This window comes from Drosophila montana, unplaced genomic scaffold (genome assembly GCF_035044405.1).
Source record: "Drosophila montana isolate Dmon_TW-CO22-7 unplaced genomic scaffold, ASM3504440v1 contig_3218_1, whole genome shotgun sequence".
Taxonomy (NCBI): Eukaryota; Metazoa; Arthropoda; class Insecta; order Diptera; family Drosophilidae; genus Drosophila; species Drosophila montana.
In genome coordinates this window covers 414,974-428,747 of record NW_026998098.1, presented here as the reverse complement: position 1 = coordinate 428,747, position 13,774 = coordinate 414,974, and the positions used below count along the sequence as shown (strand labels likewise).

The window sequence follows — 13,774 nt, the reverse complement described above, 5'->3', positions numbered from 1 at the left end:
TGTATGCGTGTGTGTGCGTGTGTGTGTGTGTGTCTGTGTGTGAATTAAAATGCGTGGTAAATGTTTTAATTGCCGCAATTCACGATCAAATGCGATGTGCGAAAATTTGAAACGCTCAAAATTAGCAGCAATTTAGACAGTTTATTATGATTAACATTTTGATAGATTAATAACAAAATGTTTATCGAATAGCTATTGGCTATTCATGTGAACGTTCGGGCTATTACTGCAAATCGTTTAATTATTTTCTATATTTCCGAAGAGTTTTTTTTTTATCAATTATTATAAATTATGTAGCCGATTCTTGGCAAAACAGGTAAAAAACGAAAAAGCTAGGATCTCTTCGACACGCTGAGGACTTAATACTTATAGACATTTCCCCTTATCAGATATGTGAGAAGACTGAAAAGTTTCAAGACGATAGTATCAAAACTGAGAGACTAGTTCGCATTGAAACAGACAGACGGACCCTTTACCCCCTGCAAGAGTATACAAATTACCATAAATTTTCTGCACTTAATAGCTAGTTCTTTAAGCATCAGTTCATATTTGTAACACTGGAAGGTTCCATAAATAAATTAACAACATAAATAAAGGCTAAAAGCGCATTTGCATAGTCTCTATAACATAATCTGATAATCTTCAGACTTCCCTGACAAATTTAAAGCATATCCCATTCATATTATTGATTTGCCCATTTTGCGGCACCGCTTCAAAATAAACTCGTACATTTACATCTAATTTTTTTTGCGCAGGAAATAAATAAAAAATAAACGCAAAGCTTTAAAATACCCAGAATCAAAACGCGGCGGCAAGGACAACGGCCAAAATAATAGTCAATAAAATATTTGCACGAGCAAAAATCAGTCAAGCGCAGCGCCAGGACTCGAGACTTTTTTTTTCTGTATCAATGTACCAAAAAAAACACGACACGGTTAGCTACAAAGACATTGAACAGAGTACAAGCAGGGCTGGATGAAGGTGGAGCACATACGTGGGGGCAGTCCTTAAAAACGTGCGGCCTCTCATGCAATGGCATAAGAAAAGTTTTCTTTTTGCCAGGCTGCTTTTGAAGTGCACATGACCAGACCGGTTGAAGAAGAACAAGAGAGGGGAAAAAAAGACAAAGATGACAGGCCCTGAAAAATTTAACAAAAATAACACCGAACATGTGTTGGGCGGGGCGGGAAGGGGGCGGGTTTATTTTTTCTTCTGCTTTCGGTTGTTGTGTGTGCCAAAGAAAAACAATTTACAATGTTTTGCTTCTAGTTGAAGACGTTTTATTCAATGCCAAGCAACAGCAACAACAACAACAACAACAACAAGAAACTAAGAACTCTTTAGAAAGTTTTGTTTTTTTTTGTAATTTTTTCTCATTTTTCTTGTATTTTTTTGCGCTGAAGCCCGGTACGCGGCTTTTGTGACAAAATTTTTACCCATGACTTGAGCGAGTGCCAAGAAAAAGCGGCGACCTTCTAACAAAAGGGCGAAAAACAAAGCAGGAAATGGCTCAGGATATTGGCGGGCGGGCACGCGGGGCCAAACGTGCGTGCAGCGAGCGTGAAATGCGACAACCCTGGTCCGAGTCGCTTAAAGCGCGCGTATCTGAAAGATACATTTAATAGAGTGTGCTGCTTGAAATACGCTGCTCACTTGTAGCTCGCTTCTATTTGCAGCTCCTTGGCCCGAGCAACTACTTATGGACATTTTAGTTAAATTTTACGAGGGTTTTAAACGTCGCTTTAGCCCCGATTTCTGCAGCCAATCTATTGAAATTGCGGTCGAGCTGAGGCCGAACAAAAAGGTCAACACATTAAATTTATAATGCGATTGAAAAGGACGACGAAAGCGCCAGCATTGCGGGGCTGTACAGTCCACTCTGTGTGTGTGTGTGTGTGTGTGTGTGTGTGTGCGTGTGTATCTGTGTGGGTGTCTGTGCACTGGAAAGTGCCTTTAAGTAGGTCAGTTTGGTCTGTCATAAAATGCAATTGGGGCGCATTGAAGTGCCGCGATTCCGACAAGTGAAATGTCAAGTTGTAAATAAGCCGGCGAGCAGAGAGAAGCAATTCGCGTATTGCTGGGCGTATGGGCCCCGAGCAGAGGGCGTGGTCAGCCGGGCGTGTCCTGCTGCTTTGATGCCAGCTAAAAGGAGCTGCCTTCAAAGTGACTCAAAGTGCTCAAGGAAAATGAGTTAAACACTCAAGTAGCGCAGAGATTGCATTTCCAGATACATGTCAATTCCATCTGAGGCAAATTCATTTAAATCGCATTTAAAGTAGTTTTTATAAAATAACGTACAGTATAATGTGTTAAACTGGCTCAATAGTTATGTGTACAATCAGTAAAGCTACCCAGTTTTGTATATTTTTTGCAAATAATAACTTCGGTATGCCAAAGAACTAATACCCTAGCAGACATTTGCTTTTGAGAATAGTGCAGCATTAAACTGCATAAATTGATATATATATTTACCACATAGCTAAATCTAGAGCACACTCAAATTGCTATGATTTAAATATATTTTATTGGTCTCGATAACAGACATGGTTGATTTTCAGGCCCTGCCACTGCCAGAGGCCAAATTGGCTAAGGTCGCCACAAAATTTCCGTTACTTTACAGCGTTAACAGAAACGACCTTCATCAATATATATCAATATCGAATCAAATGACAAACTGCTGCTGGTTTTATTGACAAAATGCATGTCAATGTGTCAAGCGACACAATCAACGCCCCAAAACCAAAAGCCAGAAGCATCGGTTGCCCTACAGGCCTGTCATAATCAGAGCTCGTTCATCGAGAGAACTCGTATTTCTCTATTGATGGGCATAAATAAAACAAAGATTCCAAATAAAAACCTTAAAGGGCTGCTGTTCGAATTAGCAACAAATCAAAAGCAAATAAAACAAAATATGTTATATATAGAAAGACAACAGCGCCTTGCAGCAAATGAAGAGTGACGGGGCCCTCAGCTCTCAGCTAAATAAACGCCTTAAAAAACGACGTGCGGATAACAATCACAGGTCGTAAACTATGTAAAAAATGCAAGTATTTGCATACACTAAAAAGAGTTAAAAAAAGTCGAGTTGAGTGTCATTAAAAAAGCCAGCGACTATCAAAACTAACTGCCCGGTAGACATTTGGTTGGTTTTGTTTTTTTTCTGTCGTGCTGGTAATTAAAACTTGTTGGCAGACTGTCAGGCAGCGCGAGTTAACAAGTCGGCAGCATCACAGACTCAAAGTGGGGGAGGGCGGTGCGAGGGTTCAGATAGAGAGCTGGCGAAAAAATATTATTTAATTGTGAGGCGAGCGCTAATTAAAGCCGACTCCGCAGACTCAAAGCTGTAGCTGAGACGCGTCTGTCGGCCATTGGCCATAAAGTCAAACAGTTTACGGCTGCTGGCTGAATTGACTGCGAGAGGGGGGGGAGGGTGCTGCTCGTGGCAGCTATTTATGTTTATCGACTGGTAGCTCTCTACTGACACCATCATCATAGTCAACATCATCATCTGCCGCAGAGACTGGCCTCTAAGTTAGTCATAACTTGAATGCCAACACACACACACAAACATACACACACACACACGCTTTTACGCCGAGTGGAGATGTCAGCGCAACTTATGGTAATTGTTGCAAATTATTTATTTATTTATGCACGCGGCTGCTGCTGGTGCTGCCGACGCTTTTGTCGCCTGATTATGTGCTTATTTATAAGCGCAGGTAACTCGACACATAGCCCAGGCTCCTATAAGGATGTGCGATGCTAATGAGATGCGGCCACAACGACACAACGAACACAAAATCCACATATGAATATCAATTATGAGACCTGCGATTCCCTAACCTATTGAGTGGGCATAAGCCAGGCAGATATCACTTTATCTTGAGCTAAGCCAACAGGAAGGAGCCGGGCTGGGCCGAGCTGAGCTCATCTGGGCTGGGCTGGGCTGGGCTGGTCAATTGAGTCGAGGGCTGGCTGTTGAAAGCAGACGTCTAGACGCCGAGCGGCTGCAGCTCAGAATGAAGAATGCTTTTAGACAAAAATGTTTGGCTATTTGCATGAAAAATTCACGATTTCAATTTGTAACAGAATTTCACTTTAGACAGCTGCAAATGTAGCAATTACGATTTACACTGAGAAAATAATAGATAAAGATATAGATGATACGCAGTCTAAGATCTGTTGGCTAGGTTTTAAATTAAGGCACTGAAAAAGTGTTTAAATAAAAAGGGTATTTGGGCTTTGTACAAATGCAGAGGAATGCATTTGCTGTGCAGCATCAAGAGTTGCTTCGATCCAGTCAAGTACATTTAATCTCATGTGTGAACTGATTGATCTCAGGGACTATAAAAGCCGGACACTTCCAATGTGGAACTTAATACTATTTCATATCTAATTTTTTCTTTCAAAATCAAAATCATACTCAACATATATTTTATTTGCTTGTGATTTCTTCACACAGCAAGTATTTTAGCAGCACACAAAATTCCATTTAAATTTTAAAAGTTTCAAAATATTTATTTTACAGTCAGTGCCTCACAATCTACTCTTGAACTGAGATCCAATTACTTAAATATTTAGTTGTTAGTTTTTAGAGAAACACATTCAGTTTATCGAACAATATCTTTTTAACAAACTAGCTTAAATATTTATAAAATTCTAGAAGAGCATTCATGTGAAAACGTTTTCAAAAGTGGATGTAACACTCGAAACTACCGTTCAATTTGCCAATTAGCTTAACGAAAAACAAGAGCCCCAAAAAGCAAACAAGTCGAAAGTCATGGCTGCAACATTGGAAATTGTTTATCGGCGAGAAAACACCTCAAGAAGCGACTCGAAGCGATGCGAACAACGAATGCAATTAAAATAAATATATGCAATATCAAATAGTCGCAATGCAGCGCCCATTGACACCCCCGCGCCCACCCCAGGCAAGCGGCGAGCGGCAGCAGGGCGAGTGGTTAACTGATACCGAGTTCAAGTATCCAACAGATACTTTAAGCCCGAACGTGCCTAACCAAGCGGGCAACGGGCAACGTGCAACTGGCTGGACCGAGGCCAGTTATTGAAAGAAAATTGCAGTAGCCATGCGAAAATTTTGGCATGCAAAGCCAGTTGGAGGGGCAGCAAGTGGTGTGCGCTGTGCGGCAAGTGCGGCAAGTCTGGGAGTGCATCAGCACAAGGGGTTCAACTGATGCTCATGTCTTGTGCATGACTTTGGGAATCGGTGCTAGTCGGGACCCGCCCGGTTTCTAATGCGCATTCGCTGTCTGCCGTCAATCCATTAAAAATTGTAACAGCCACAAAACGTGGCACGTACGGTTGCATACACATTTTGATATTTGTTCGGCTGCTTGTTCGCCGGGCCTCGGTCAGCAGATAACATTTGTATTTAAAAGACACTTTACGCCGGTGCCACAGCCTCAGCCACAAACCGGTCGCCGGTGACCATTTGTAGTTTATCTGTGGCAAATCTTGAGGTACCGCCACATGTCAAAATGTCAATTTTTTTTGTGGCACGTCTCGCTCTCCCTCTCTCTTACTCCACTCTCTGTGTGTGCTTGTGGCATGCAAAATGCACATGCCACATGTTGCGTAAACTAGTTTTGCGATATATCACCTGAGACCTGCGACCATCGTCTGCATAGTTTCCTCCAATGTCCGCACTTGCAATTGCATATTTTATGCGAACGAGCACATCTCGTACCGCTGCCAACATCCAAAGCCATTCGGCTGTCAGTCCCGTGTTTGTTGTAATTCAATTTGAGTCTCTATGATAGCGTACATGAATAGCAAGCGACGGGTTTGGCTTTGGGTTTGGGTTTGGGGTACAGTTTGACTCTGGGTTGGGGGAATTGGTAACAGGCAGCCGCCAGAGCGTGTTAAACAACACGTGAACAGAGCAGATTGGACACTTGGACACTTGGGCAGTTGGAGAGTTGTGCATTTAGATCAATATATAGTTGAAACTTACCCCAAAAGTTAGCAGCTGTGGATGCCAGTGCTGAAATTGCTGCCTTGCGGCTGTTAACTGTAAATAGAGCAAATTAAAAGAACTGTTAGAAAATATAGTTAAGCACTTAATTCAAAATGAGCTTGATTAAGTATGCAGCATGAATAGAAATTGAAAAAGATTTAATTATATATATATTAGATGAAGCTTAAATGTATCTAAAATAACTAGAATAAGTTTTGAACAAATAATCTAGTGAAGTCCAGCTTTAAGCTCACACGCATATTTCACACGTACACTGTAACGTTACGAGCTTTAAGCACAGCGTAGATAGAACTGGCATAAAAACAGTTTTTTTGTGGTCAAAAGCACACTAATACTTGTGCAATTACTTATATCTATAAAGATGTTCACTATGAAGAATATTAGATATCAGACTTATCAGCATTACTGCAACTGCAGTTTTTGCGTATTCTACCCAACACTTTGAGCTTTCGCGCATTGAATCCAACCGTTATTCCTTGTAATTATTGTTATTTTCTATTCTAAGAAAAGCTTTCGTCACGCCATGGAAATTACTTTGTTGAAAAGACTTTATGAGTTGCTGTCGCTTTCGTGTCTTGAGAATTTCTTTATTGTACGTTCCTTATTTTTTCACAGCATAATTAAGCACACTTTTAAATATTTTAACCTATGGTGTGCCGACTCGTAAAAACTAGAGTACCCTATAAAAAAAAAAAGAATACAGACCACCCAGCTTGCGTAGGCTGGTTGTGGGTCGATGTCTCGGCTGTGGGTGCGTGCAAAAAGGTCAACATTTTATAGGTATTTTCCGCTTGGGTCTCTGTTTCAGTTTCTGCTTCTGGCGCACTCTAGCTGATGGAAGGTGTTAAATAATAAATACGTCAACCTGGGAGTACTGGGAATTGGTCTGCCAATAAAAGCAGGCGCACGATTTGAAGTTGCGTGTTTTGACTTATCATTCACAGTTCACCGGCTAAGCCCGCTCACACCGTTCACCCCTTGCCGGAATGATGACATTTTAATAGCCCGACCCCAAAGCCTAGGCAATAATATTTGCTGACTTTTACGAGTTGTTTGTGCAACGCATTGAAACAATGAAATAAACCAACATTTTACTGCTGCCTTCGCCTTTTTTTGTTGCTTGTGAGTCCAGAGTGCCGCGCTTCCAGCTACCTTCAGCTACATCCTGGGCTCATTTCTAACGCGCTTTTAATGGAATATTTAAGCACCTGCACATAAAATCCCCGGGGTCCAAGCAGCCGGCTGCCAATTGGCACGTGCTGAGCCGCTTTTGATGGCTTATAAAATGCATAAACATATTTGTTATTAATTGCTTTATTTTGCTACGAATTGGTTAGTTATCAGCCGCATCGATTTTCCCAAAGCCGCTTTTAGTTTCAGCCCCCCCCCAACCCAAAAGTTGCCGCCGGCAAATGAAATTTTCATAACCAGCAAGCCCCGGAAACCTGGCATTAAATCTATTAAGTCATTTCTGCAGCCCGACAATAGCACAGCAGCAATTAAAGCCAAGCAATAACAACAATAACAAAAACAACAAATAATATAATAACAGCAAATTTCTGCTGCAGACTACACTAATTTAATTAGTCAGGGCACACAAGCCGAGGGCATGGGGGAAAGCGGGTAAGAGGACTAGTTGGCTGGCGTCTTGTGGGCCAGTCAAGCGTTTAGGCCCTGGACCTGGTCAGCCAGTTGCGTTAATGAAATCAAACTTGGAGCGATACAATCTTAACGAAAGCCTTCGCACATGAGAGCAGTTCCTCGAAGGTGCGAGAAATAAATGAATGCCAGCAGAAATTTGCTTGAAGGCGTAATATATTAAAGAAATATTTAATGGAAACTGTTCTGCTTGAAAAAATGAAAGAAGTTAGCTAGTGAAAATATTTCCACTCATAAAATGAAGCAGTCTAAAAGCTTGTGAATATAGTAAAAATTAAAAAATAAATAAATGCAAACATAAATAAAAACAACTGGACATTAAAAATAGATATTCTGCTAGTTCAAACCTATTTATATAGCTGCTAGTCGAATATTAAGCCCCTCGCAGGAAACAATATGTTTTGCTCTAAATAAATCCTAGACCAATCGCTTGCCGAGTTACCTGAGCTATAAATCAGAATCACCTTTGACTAGTTGCTCATGTGAATCGATCGATTTTATTGATAAAGGTTATCGTAAATGCCAGCGACCCGAGACCCTTAACCGATACATAAAACAATCGCCGAGGCAAAGGCAACACATGTCATTGCTCGGGATATTGTGACGTCACAGCGCGTCGTCTTCTACTCGTAGGTGACTCTGACTCTGACTGTGACTGCTTCCGACTGGCTGCGACACATAAATAAATATTATATTACCATCATACACACACACACACACATACACGTATTCCGAGGAAACCTTAGATCCACGTCGCACATGTGAGACACATTTACACTCCCTCCAGCTTGTGTGTGTGTGTGTGTGCGCTGAGTTGTTAATTAAATATTTACGCTGCTTATTTGCAAAATGAATAATTTTAGCATTTTATTTCGCCAGCACACAATGTGCTTCCCTTGTCTACGTGCCCCAACTTAGCAGCCCCCGCTCTTGCGCGCCCCTTTGTTAGAAGCCTGAGTCTCCGTGTCTGGCATTTTATGGCCGTTTGTCAACACTGCTTGACGGTGTGCAAACCTTTTAGCACACTTGCCTTTAGCTTAAGCCCGTTATTAGTTTGACTTGGCGGCTCTTTAAGTTCAACTGCCAACCCCGATGCCGAACTTTAAGAGCTCATAAGGTCGCCTTTAATTGGCGCACAATTCTCGTAAGCAGGCATGTACACCCCCGAGGGGTCGCCCCCCACAGCACAGGGCTTCCGCTCAGCTGTGACAACTCAACTGTGCCAAAGTGTGTGCACTTAGAGGCCAATGAGAGATAAGACACGAGCCCGAGAGCTGTCGAGCTTAAGCAATTCAAAATGTACTCACTTTTGAATAGCAAATGCTGGAAGATTTAGTGAGTACACAGATAGTTTGCGGAAGTCTTTAGACTTTTAAAGGGCACAGCTGCAAAATTTGCGAGTAACTATGTATTTGCTAAAAACTCTTAATTTAATCCTAATATATTTTAATTTGATATTTTAATCAAGTTCTTACCCTGTATAGCATAAATCTTCTTCTTCTTAAGGCATCTTATATTTTAATTAAATATTTTATAAAATATTCTTGTGTTTCTGCTACATTAAAAAAAAACCTTTTTTAGTTTTATTAACTATTTTAATATATTCTTGTATTTCTAATAAATCAAGAAGTCTTCTTTTATTAAAATTAAATATTTTAATAATATTCAGGTATTTCTCCTACATCAATAACAGATGCTTAACTTAAGCATAGCACATAACTTTTAATTGGACTTTAAATACATTTATTTATATTTAATTTAATAATTTTAATAAAATATTTTCATCAAATTCTTGTCTTCTTACAGCAAAAACCTATAACCGACGCATAGAACTTTCAATGTAAACTTATATTTCAATTAAATATTTATATAATTTCTTAGACAGCAACAAATTTCCTCTCAACCTCCCGCCTAAAGGCCCATGGCTGCTCTAGATCCTACTAGAGCTACCTCACGAAAAACTTATGCTAAATCAACTCTGTTGAACTGGCCGCATAAAGACCATAATTGGAATTGAAAAACCGAAATTGTAAAACAATTTGAGCTATAACAATATGAATCAACAAACAGGAAGCAATTATGCAGCCAGCAAAAATATAATATTTTTATATACGATTTCGTTTTTCACTCTTTAACTTATGTCATGGGTTGTACGGATATTTGTCTGGTTTTGTTCGGCGCTTTCGTCTATTCATTGATTACACTTCTGTTGATTTAACCCAAATAATTTTCGAGTCAAACAAACATTAAATAAACAAACCAACAAACAAACAAACAGCGCGCTGCACAGCGCTAAGCAGACAAACAAAACAAATCAGCAAAACGCGCATAGGGAAAATCAATAATTTTGGGTGACTCCCCCCCTTCCAAATCGAAAAATCGAATCGAACAATTTGAATTGCCTCGCGGCAGTGTGGTTAGTGTGTAATTTGTGGTTTAGACAACGCACCCTTTAGTGAGTGTTGGAGATAGGAGGAGGCGGAGGAGGATTATATGAGCGGGAATATAATTTTATACAACTTTGTATTTACTTTTAATCAATTTCACCATAGGAAATGTCAACAAATTTCTTCGGGCGTTGCAGTTGTAACCGCACACTTATCTAATGTGTACTTAAGTGCAACTAATTATTGGGTCGATCCCATGTTTACCAAATAGACAAAGACAAACAAATGCTTGAAGGAGGGCGCTGCGTACGGATCGAGTGTGACCAAAGCGCGATGTGCGTATGGAAATCGAAAATCTAGTCCATTTAAATATTTAACGATGAGCAGGCGGCAACCGATTAAACTTTTAGTTAAATGCGGACAAGGGGCGTGGTCGGGCAGAGACGCCACCTGTCTAACAATGAAACAGCTAATTATTAATTAATTATGCAAAGTTCTCGCAGCCGAGAGGGTCTCGAAATTTAAATACAAACGACGCGACTCACCTTGACAGCCAAGTCCAAGTCACTTAACTAACATCAAGCACAGCCACAACAATAGCAACACCAACAACAACAACAACAACAACAAATGAAGTCATTTGTTTAAAGAGCGTTCAGTTAAAAGCAACCAAATTTGTATTTACTCAGACGCCAGACTGCGGGGCTCTAACTCTGTGAAATTTTTGATACTGTGTCAAATGGCTGTGAATGTCATTTTTGGCATTGCAAAACACGTTTCGCATGCATGAGAAATAAATACAAAAATTAATTCAAAATGCGAAGCGAAACGAATCGGGAAAAAATAAATAAAAAACAAACTACAAACTGAAAGCTAAATGCAAATTTGTGTTATGCGATATACTAAGTGTAAACGGCACAGACATGAAAATGTCATTTATTTTGCATGCTGGTTCAAACCCGAAGGCTATGCAAATTTAATTGATATGATGTAAGCCATTAAACAGGTCTTGAAAACTAAGCTAAAAAAGTTCTATTCGAAATGAGTTGATAAAATGTGAACAATTCCACGTAAACAAGTTATTCGTTTGCTATAATAATTATAGTAAATAATATGGGAATTATTATGGTTAACAAGCTCAAAAATAATTTTGTTAAAATGGTTTGTAGCACAAACTGATTACTTTGCCTTTATCTTGTTATCTCAATTAGACAAAGCAAAGCCTTGACTTTTAATGCAAATATTTCTGTATAATTATCAGCCGTAAACTTCGAACAACTTCCATGACTTAGCTCACATAATTTCAGTAGTTAAACTCAATTTTACAAAGTTCAGAATTCTGAGCATGCAACAACAAATAAACGAGTCAAAGTCAAAACAATTTTCTTTCTGCTAGACGTAATCAGTTTAATAACTGGGCTCAAAACCGAGCCAAAGTCTATTAAAAGTACATATTTTGTAATTAATTTTTACAACCCAATCAAAAAATGAAATCAGCAACTGAAACATAAAAGCCAAAACACGTCGCCAGCTGTAAATGAACCGAGTCGGAGACAAAAAACAACAACAACAACAACAACAACAACTGCAATATAAACCTGAGCGACAAGCAATAATAATTACCCAATATTTGGACTATTATTTTCGAGTTAGCTGTGCAGGCTGCTCCGATTAACAATTTAAAAAATGTTCAAACAATTATAAATTAAATTTAAATTATTAGCCGGCCAACCGTACGCAGCGTCTGTTTAAAAATTGCACTCACGTTGGCCCAATTAAAATGGAAATTCATTTAAAATCGAAAGCAGCCGAGAGAGACCTAATTTTACCTGTGCATATGTCTGTCTCCCGCACAACCTTTAGCTTTACCTTTCATAAGCAGATCGCAGCCGCATTCTTGGCAACAAAAACTCAATTGGAACGTGCCATTCACACCGTTCGGTTAATTGTAGTCGAGAGATTTTCTATAATTGGGCAGCTCTAGGGTAAAGAGAGATTTTACTGCGCATATAAACAATGATATAGCCAGAAATTGGCTTATAAGTCTATGATTTTAAGCACCTAATAAATTTTGCTTCATTTTTGTTGGCATTTTGATGAACGTCTTGAGTTTTTAGCCATTAAAGTGATTTTATGCGTATTTATAAATTTCTAAATGTTTTGGCTGGCGGCCATCAGAATTCAATGCGTCATTTTGCTCTAGAGAATATTTCTATATATTCATAGATATAGTATATATATATACAGATATAGTCAGGCAGGCAAATGAGTCGACATCGACTCAGTGTTTCAGCGTGTTATGCTTTATCTTTTGTTTACCTTTACCAGTTTTGCTGATAAGGCGCCGTCAGCAGCAGCGATAAGATAAACTCAGCCAGTTGTGCGTGTAGCAGAGGAGCTGACTAGCCCCCAAGGCGTGACTTCTAGCTGCGCGGGCAGTTCTGATTTCTATAAACTGTGACTGCAATTGTTGTGCAAGCGTTGTATTTGAGAAAATATCGAACTCTGGAAGTGCCAATGGACTCTATTTACCTATATATATAAACGTATAGCTCCGACGACGTTGACTCTTCTTGGTCAATATTTGTGCATACTTGCGCCTAGTCTGCGCAGTAGGCGACAAAAGCAGCTGTAGAGCAGGCACAAAGCTGGCTTAGCATTGAGCAAACCAGAATATAATGTAGAAATAATGTATAGATAAGATTGGGTATTGGGAGGGGATCGATTGACGATGCAACAGAGGTAAAGAGAGCTACAGAGCGAAAAAAAAAAGTAAACCCAATGCAGCCTAGAGAATATGTTCCAAATAGACACATATGAAAATTAAATAAAAATATATAGAGCACATATTTAGCTGACGCGCATTTGCCACAAAGTCTTTTTATATGGCTCATTAACATTCGATGCTCGATTTGGTCTTTAATCTTTAACTTTCAGCACATGAATTATAGTTTTTTCCCAACCCCCTCCCCGTGCAACGCCCATGTCACGGCCGCATGTCAAGTTCCACAACCATCTGTTTGCACATTTTATATGCTGGCAGACAGACCATATAAAATATTGTTTGGCCCAACTCAAAACATCTACATATGTGTATATTTTCCAAAAAGCAAAAGGAAATAAACATTTCTAAATATACTACTGACCATAAAAACAATGAAAATACATTTAAAATTTGTTGAGGCATTTAATAGTTGAACATTGTTGGGGCCTGACCAAAAATAAACAAAAAATAAAGGAATAACTAAAGAGCAGAACACTGCAAACATGGGCGAAAACATGTTCATAAAATGGCACTGGGACAGACTGGGCCAAAAATTTATGACAAAATATGCAAAAATTTGTTACACTCGAACTTGACAAAGTATAGATAAGCTAAGCAAGAGAACTTAACTGATGCTGTGGCCACATAGTTGACGCCCCCGGAATACAAGCGGTCCATAAATAAAAGCTAGCTAAATAAAACAAAATACAACAATGAACCGAAATGAAAATGAAACTAAATGCGAGGAAATATGGGCTGACAACAAACATTTCTTTTCTTTTCTATTTATTTTATTTCTTTTCGAGCACATTTGTGTAAAGTTGTGTGTGCTCTGTTTTAAAATTTATGGGTTTATTGATACTTGTGACAATGTTAAATTTTTGCTTTATCAGCAGCCAAGTTTCACAAAATGACCAAAAACAAAACCAAATTCCAAATGCCAGACCACAAATTCTTCAAATATGA

At 39.3% G+C, this 13,774-nt stretch overlaps 1 protein-coding gene across 1 annotated transcript in view; it reads right to left on the bottom strand.

Moving 5' to 3' along the window:
- caps (capricious) overlaps positions 1 to 13,774 on the bottom strand; it is a 65,169-nt gene that overhangs the window by 45,441 nt on the left and 5,954 nt on the right. The window contains exon 2 of the mRNA XM_064689504.1: positions 5,975 to 6,031. The gene's annotated coding sequence lies outside the window, so the exon portion shown is untranslated. The remainder of the gene's footprint in view (positions 1 to 5,974; positions 6,032 to 13,774) is intronic.